Source organism: Sturnus vulgaris, chromosome 2 (assembly GCF_052056855.1).
Source record: "Sturnus vulgaris isolate bStuVul1 chromosome 2, bStuVul1.hap1, whole genome shotgun sequence".
Taxonomy (NCBI): Eukaryota; Metazoa; Chordata; class Aves; order Passeriformes; family Sturnidae; genus Sturnus; species Sturnus vulgaris.
This window is the reverse complement of record NC_142244.1, coordinates 108503513-108511673: the sequence shown is the minus strand read 5'-3', so window position 1 is coordinate 108511673 and position 8161 is coordinate 108503513. Positions and strand designations below refer to the sequence as shown.

Below are 8161 nucleotides of genomic sequence, written 5' to 3'. Positions count from 1 at the left end.
GGAGGAGGGACAGGAGGGAACAGGAGGGAACCCCCGGCCCGGAGCCGCCCCCTCACACAGGCCTGGCCCCGCCCCCAGTGTTGGCCACGCCCCCGACCACGCCCCCGCCGCCTTCCCCCTTTCGTTGCCGCGCGCTTTCGCTCTCCCGCTCCCCCCCCCGCGACTGCTCCCTCCACCAAGTCTCGCGAGAGCCGTGCGGTCCGGCGCGCGCGGGCCGCGCCATGTCGGATGCCGTTGGGCGCAGCCGGGGCCCCGCCCCGCCCGGCGGCCCCAGCGCCCCGCACTGAGCCCGGAAGCGCTTCCCGGCCGCGCTCTGCCCCGGGACCCCTGTCCCTGCTCCAGCCTCCGCTCCTCGCGCCCACGTCCGCCTGGGCAAGCGCCTCTCCCTCTCCCCTTCCTCAGGAGGAGCGGGGGGGCCCCCGAAGCGAGGCCCGGGGCAGAGCCGGGGGGCGGGAATGCAGCCGCCGGAGCCGCAGCCGCAGCCGGAGCCGAGTCCCCAGCGCAGCACGGTGAGGGGGGGCGGTGGTGAGGGAGAGGTGTGGGAGGTGAATTTGGGGGCGGGCAGGGCCGCCCCGCTGCCGGAGGTCGGTGAGGGAGGCTCAGGTGACATCCCCCGCTTCCCCCATCCCGCCGGGCTGTGGGTGTCCCCCTCCCCGTGTGGGAGCGGGCTGCAGCCGTCTCGGGGGACGCAGACGGGCTGCCCAGGGAGCAGGGGGTGTCCTGCCCTGCGTGGGCCCGGGTGTGGTGACGGGAGGCGGCTCGTGTTGATCCTGGCTCCTGTTTTGCTGCCGCACTCCCACGCACCGAGCAGGGAAAACTTTGGTCATTGTTTTTGGAGCCCTTTGCGGAGCGAGGCCAGCGGAGTGCCCGGGGATCCCGTGCGGGTGTCCCCTCAGCAGTGGCTGTGGTGTCTGCTGGGCCACTGATGCTGCTCTTGCTGCGTGAAAATAAATTAAGTAATAAAAAGCAAATGGATTCACAGGTAAACGCTGCCACTGCCCCTTGGACGTGACTGCAGCGCGATGCTGCTGCTGTGCCTTGGCTCTGGAAATAGAAGGCCCCCAAAGGTAGCGAGGCCTTGGCTGTGCTCTGTCCAGAGTCTTGGCTTCAGGTCGGCTTTGAGATCTTATCGACTGCTTGTATTGGCTCTGAGGAAGATTAACTCGAGTTTCATTTTAGTTGTTTTTCTAATGTAAGTGGATATGGTGGATGGATGCAGCTCTTATTTGTACTGTTCAGTGTTCGTGTAGGACTGTGCAGTCCTGTGCTTTTCCCCTTGTTCAGACATAACTTGTAACATGATATTGGCCGTTGTTCCCTGGCTTTGGCAAGGAGAAAACAAGGAGAGGGAAGACAATTGCTTAGATGGCTTGGGAGTATCTGTACTTCAGGGTTTGGTAGAGGTTCCCTGTTTCCAAAAAAATGGAATGGCTCAGATATGTCATACTTGGAAAGTAATGAAAAAGTAAGACATTATGTTTAGGTAAACATGCATTACACTGTTATGGAAGGTCTCAATGCTAACATGTTTGAAGATGTTATTCTTCAATTCCAAATAAATATTGAGAATGATCAGGCTAAGCTATCCAGCTGTTGTGTCAATATGTGTTTGTTATTTTTAGTGCTGGTGACAAAATTGAGTAGTATTTCTTTATGGGCTTATGTTTTGTAGCAGGTCCACCTGATCGTTGATGTTTCCAGAGGACTTACTATAACAGAACTCTTGTAACTTACAGATAAAGCTTGTATGGTCAAAGACCAGTCACTGTTCTGGTAACTTTAATTTTGTTTTCTAGATTTGTGAGAAAAGCAATACTTTCTTCTGCTCTTCCTTAAGTATATTTGCAGTTAACATATTTCATGTAAAAAGAAGAAATGTTAAATTCATTTCCTCTTTGTAGAGAGAGAGAGGAACAGGATTCTTAAAAATAAAGTATTTCACAACATTTGTTAAAGCTTTTATTTTGTCCTGCCTTGTAAGCAGTGTTTGTTGACAGCAACAATCTGAAGAGTGCTGTAGCAACCTGTAATAATGCATATATATAAGTATATATATATAGACTGAGTTTGTCCATAAAATTACTAACACACCAAATTTTGCACACGAGTAAAGAATAATAAACTCAGCATTTAAGCCTGACTTTAATCTTGAATCTTTTGGTTTAAACACAGCTGGTTACGTGTGATGTATTCTTATTATGCAATTATACTTTTATGATACATTTTTTTTCGTCTTGGGTCATGACCTTTACAGATGATTGTAGGTAAATGTAACGAGTCTGTGTCCATTCTTGTTTCCTGAATCTCACTGAGGCTCCTTTTTCATTCCATGACTTTTCATCTTGAGAAAGACTAGATAAGTTGAATAGGTGTTGTGAAAACATATTTGACTTTTAGCCAGCTTTGGTGATGTCTGTGCTGGTGTCTCTTTGTTGAGTTGCAGAGTAAAAGGTAATCCTAATGGAAAAAGACTCCTTTGAAGTCAGCCAGGAGAATACATTGATGCAATTCTTTGGGTTATCTGGCAGCAGCTCTCTCCTCTGTCACCTCTTAAGAATCATATGGGGCTTAAATGGTTGCTCTGGTCTGTAGAGGCTTTCTCCTGACTTGAAACCCGTGTTGATTAACTTTCTATGTATTTGTAAACAGCATAAGTAGCCTCAAAGTATGTCCTGCAAAAGTATCCTTGGTTAGGGTGAGTTACATGTGTGTATATTGCAGTACATAATAAATAGGAAACCTAAGATGTTTTATTGAATTATTTTTCAAAGAGCTTTTTCTTCAGCTGAGACGACTTTCAAATCCCTACTTTCACAGCTTCAGTTTCAGCAAAATCACCAACACAAGCAAAAGCCTTTGATTTCTTTTTTTGACACCAAAGGTATTTTAGTGATGATTGAGTCATTGAGTAAATTATCAAATCTAGTAAATTTTGGGTAACATTAAGTCTATTGTGTGTGCTTAGTCATCCAACTCAACGATGCTATGACACATTCTGCTCTGGGAGCATCTGTGATGCTGCTGTTCCCACTGCTGTGAGCTGATGTAGGTGCAGTGCCTGTGTGCACACACATAAGTGCAAGTGAAGTACTAAAGGTGTTTGCAGTGGAAGTTATTTTTGTTACAAGCCAGGTGACAAATGGAGTGTGAAACTGAGAGGGCTCCTACAAAGCCTGAAACATTATCATAAGCACTTTTTGGACTACTTTGGACTGCAAGGTACACAATAGAAATATCTGTGACTTGTGGTTTTGCAGTATTTTTTCCTGTCCCTGTTACTGTCTTTACTCAAACAGAAAAATAAAGCCAAACTGAAAAAAATTGACACTACCTAGTGCAGTAAACTGATATTAGGGATTTACTTTCAAATCCCTGGCCAAGTTTTGCATTATTGTCTTATTTTTTTTCCCCCCAAGCTGGAACTCTTTGTTTTCTATATAATACAGATTTTCTCTAGGCTTATTTCTGTATGGGCATAGTAGACTAAAATACTGTCCGAAGGGCGATATTGACTATCTTGTTTTTGTGAGAGATTGAGAACCGTTTTGCAGAAGTCGAATGTGTGGTGATGTCATGGTGCCAGTTCCCACGTGTGAAGCTCTCACTGTAAATGGAAAGCTGAGTTTTGAAATACTTGTTTAGACTCGCGTGTGTAAATGTTGAAGGTGTTGGTTGAAAACACTGCTAGAATAGGTTCTTGTAGTCTGCCAGACCTTCAAGTGTCAGTCAGAGTTGTCCTTTGAAAGTCTTTCAAACCGGGAATGTGCTCGTAATACTTAAGCAAAATGCTCTCTCCTGCTCCAGACAAGCGGTGGTAGGGTATGTGGTTCTGTGGTACTGAATATCCATGCTGGCTATCTCCTGTTCTGTGAGCAGGGTGGTTGGTCAGCAACTTCTGTGCTGTTTCAGTCAGTGTTTAAGAGGTGGCACTGTGGTACTGGTATCCAGTAGGCTTACACAACTTCCAGAAGAATACATCACTGGGGCATTTTCATTGACTTGAGGAGCTGAGATACATGTCACAAAATTCAGTGTGTAATAAGGTGAGACAAGGCCACCTGTATTGCTGATACAGTTCAAGTTGTGCAGTGCGTTCTGGCATTGTTTGGCATTTTTCTTGTTCTTTTTTTCTTTTTGAAGATTATTAATACCAGATAGATCACAATGTCTGTCTCAAGTTAATGGCAGAGTGCAAGTAACATTCCAATATTTTTACACCCCATTGATTACTATGTTGAATGTTTCTTCCTTTTCAAGTATTTGTTTAAAATAGCCAGCATATCACTACAGTATAAACATGAAAAATGCCATCTCTGTTGAGGTTATATACAGCTTTGTGTTTTTAAGAAGCATTAGTTCTTCAGTTCCTGGTGGGCTTTATTTTATTAAGGGCCTGAATTCGAAGTAGTGGTATTTTAAAAGCATTTAATTACCAGTTTTTGTCCTAATCTGGCTCTGTTGTAAGGAAAATTAGTGCTCTTTTCAGATATTGTTTAAAGCAGGGGGTTTTGTAAGCAAATAGCAAAGTCACAAAGAGAGAGGGAGGTCCTTCTGCTATGGTAATGTTGAGCAGCCTGGCTGCCACAGCTCAAATACAGATGTTTTCCTATCTGCATCTGGGCTTGCTGGTAGATCATTATGAGATTTTTCTGGAAAACGCCTTTCTGCAGGTTCTGTTCAATCATGTCTTGTTCACAGTCTTGTTCCACACTTTCTTTCAAATGAAATTGCATATCCAAATGTACACCAAAGTGTACATTAATATGAAAAATGTGTCAATTTCTGTGAAATCATGGTTGATCTAGGGATAAATTGACAGTTTTTAGGAAAAAACAACCCTGTTACTATCAGTATTTGTCTTGGATGTTGTGGCAGGAAAAAGACTTGTATGATTTAATAAACTGCATTCAGTATTGGCTGTTTCTTACCAGATTTGGCAGAAAGAACGACAGCAGTGCTGATATTTTAATCTTGTTGCAGCTTTAAGCTTAAACATTTTTCCATTTCTTGGTTGTATTCTGAGGTGAATTGCCCCCAAGTCTCATCTGTTTGAGCAACTCTTCCTAGTTTACAGTGTTACAGCTGCATTAGAAAATGGCTGGCAAAAGCCTTGGTTTGTTCTATGTATGTTATTTGTCACACTGGTATAAATCTTCAAATGTAATTCTTTGTCTTCAGTGGGGAGTTTGTATACTTTGGCTTGACTCAAGATATGGGCATTTTTTCCTAGCACTTGAAAGAGTTACAACTGTTTTGTTCTTTCGCGTTGGGCATAGGATCAATAATAGTTGATGAATAGGAGATGGTTGTTTTTTGTTGTCTCTTTTTTTTTTTTTAACCTAGATGTTGTGCAAGTTATGAAAAAAATCTAGAATTTGGCTTTCATGTGGATGTTCTTGAAGATCAACTTGAAGAAATAGTAAGCCAGGTAGTAGGCTGTTGCAGAGCATTGCATTAAAGTGTATCTGCCTTTTTTCCTTGAAATTCTTATGTGTATCTTGAAGGAATAGTCATGCTCGCTGTAATCCTGCTAATGTTGGATCAGAAATTATGTGTCTAGGTAGGACAAAGCGTTAATTTGGTGCAATTTCTCTGTTGCTTCATATTGACTCAAAAAATACAAATAGGTTAAATTTCTGCTAGCAAGCATTACATCAAATATCTTCTCACTGCTGATTTGAATGTGTTAAAAACCTTAAAGTTATTTTTTGGATATTCTGCTGAAAAGTTACTTTATGTTCTTTCCTGGTAAAAGTCAAGTTTTAGCTGCTAGGTTATCTGGACGTTTGGAAATGTGACTTCAGTAATTGCTGAGTAAGTAGTTGAATTCAGAACACTTAGACAAAATTTTAACACTTTTGTCAGGGCTTTTGTACATTAGCATGGATTTTTTAAAACTCATTAGTAAGTTTCAAATGGATAGCACAGGGGAACAGCTATTTTAGTCTTTTTTCCATGCTTTGTTTCTTGCTGTTTGGGCAGCTTCATGAAAATGTGGTTATAAAAGTTTGCATGCTGTTCCAACTTCATGAGCATCAATATTTTATACAGGTGTTTCATAACAAATCGCATTGTTGGACTGAATGCTTCATGCATTGTGAGTAAGAACTTTTTGAATAATTGCTCAGGAATATGTTTGCAGATTTATACTTTCTCCTGTTCTTACACTGAAGCTGTTACTCTTCGATTTGTGTACTGGTTTCAGTAGTAGGCAGTGACAGTGAGAATTATCCCTGTTCACATCCAGCTTCCTTCTGTGTTGGTTTGAGTTCATTGGCACTTTCTGCAACAAACATTTTTTAATTATTGTTTTCTTGGAATATCCATTTTAAAGGAAGTGAGAGTTTGTACCACATCTGTTGCAGCTGAATTAAGTTCATAAATGGCAGAATGTAGGTTCCCTTAAATGAAATCTACCTCTCTGCTTTTGACCCAATCTCTAGATGCCATGAATGCTTCTTTTGCTTTAAAAAAAGTTCCAAGTCAAGTAAATGTTCTAACTGCCAATCCTTTTCAAGATTTGGGAGTTGAGGTAAATGAGCCTGAAGGTAGCCTTAGGCCTAAGAGAGACCTGAGTAAGATCAGCTATTTTGGTCTGTCTTTAGAAATTATGATCTACTATATTAAAAAAAAGAGAAAAGGAGTCCAAAAAATCACCTAAGTGTTGCAATAAAGTTCCTTCATCTAGGAGTAAGGGGTGTGTAAAAGGGAGATGGCTTCTGTAGAGGACAGCTTGAAGTTTTCCAAAGAGAAGAAAGAATCCTCTCAGCAGGTCTTGATGGTCTTAGTTCCATCAGGTGAGTGAAATCTTTCTATAGTAATGTGGACATTGAGGCATCTTCAGTGATCTGTTGTTGTTACTCGTGGAGGCACTAGTACCAACAACATAGCTGTTTCTGGTACTGTGACAAACAGTGCTTCTATTTCTGGAGGAACACTCAGTCACTTGAAAGCTGCTTTTCCTTAACTGAGACATTTTTCTGTAAAAGTTGTAGCAAAAATTTATGACACTTCTCCTAAGAGCATATGTTACCCAAGATGTGATCAGGGCATGGAGGCTTGTGCTGTTTGGCTCTTATCTGTACCATTCAGTTCTTGGGTTTTGATTTCAGAAATCCCAGTGCAGTTTGTCCTCATGTCCATCTGTTATTGAGTGGCTGAAACACAGCAGTAGTGGACTGGTGTCTCCTGTCTGATGAAGGATTCCTGTCCTGGAAACACACTGGGGATGGAAGAAGAGCTCCTACTTCTCTTACCTTTTAAGAAATCTGTATCTTCTGAAAGAGAGGTTCTGCTCATTCTCTTGGTGGTTGGATGAGGTGGAGAAAACTTCTTATTGCCAGTCCTGGGATCAGTGAAGCTGTGGTCCCTGTGGGGTTGCAGTTCATGGACTTGATGGCTCAGACAACTAGCTGAAGAGAGATTGGTGTTGGGGAGCTGATTTAACAGAATCCTGTTAAAATCTATATCATAGATCATTGTTTTGTCCAGCTTCCTGTAAAGAAATTTAAATAATGAGATTCTAAAGTCTCTAAAATGTCTCTTGTTTTTTTGAAAGCTTTGAAAAATAATGCTTTTGTGGGCTCTAGAAGAAGAGGACAAAAACGAAATAGGTTTAAGTGTTAGAATTTCTATTATTCAGGTGAGATGAAAGTAGTTATGACATTGACATTTTGATATGTTTTGTTCTTATGTTTTGCTTATGTACTAAAACATGATTCCAGAAAAAACAGATGTGTCTTATGGGAGAAGTTGTGTCCTTGTGACAGTAGTAAATTTCTACTTTAGGGCTCCTCTGAATTACTTCTCTTGAGCATAATCCTTGGATTGCTCTATCCACTTGACAATTCATGGAATATTTGAGTTTAAGCTTTGCCAGTAGCCTTACTTAGTCAGCCTTGGAGTAAGGACTGTAGATATTTTGAATTAGTTCCTAAGTGCTGCTTTCTGAACTTTTTTGCCACTGTTGGTTGTAGTGCCATCAGTAAAAATGGTTGACTGCCACGTGCTTATGTAAGCTGCACTCATTTTTTAAGTGAAACTATTTGTGGCACAGGCTGTTTAGGCTGTTCAAAAAATGAACACTACATACCTAAGGGGAATGCATTTAAACTTGCTTAGGGCTTTCTTTTGTCTGCTTTTCTGAGTTTTGTTTTGTTTT

At 41.9% G+C, this 8161-nt stretch overlaps 1 protein-coding gene across 1 annotated transcript in view; it reads left to right on the top strand.

Annotated features, from left to right (window-relative positions):
• Positions 1–279: 279 nt before the first annotated feature.
• Positions 280–8161, top strand: part of TAB3 (TGF-beta activated kinase 1 (MAP3K7) binding protein 3) — a 43722-nt gene continuing 35840 nt past the window's right edge. The window contains exon 1 of the mRNA XM_014878043.2: positions 280–509. The gene's annotated coding sequence lies outside the window, so the exon portion shown is untranslated. The remainder of the gene's footprint in view (positions 510–8161) is intronic.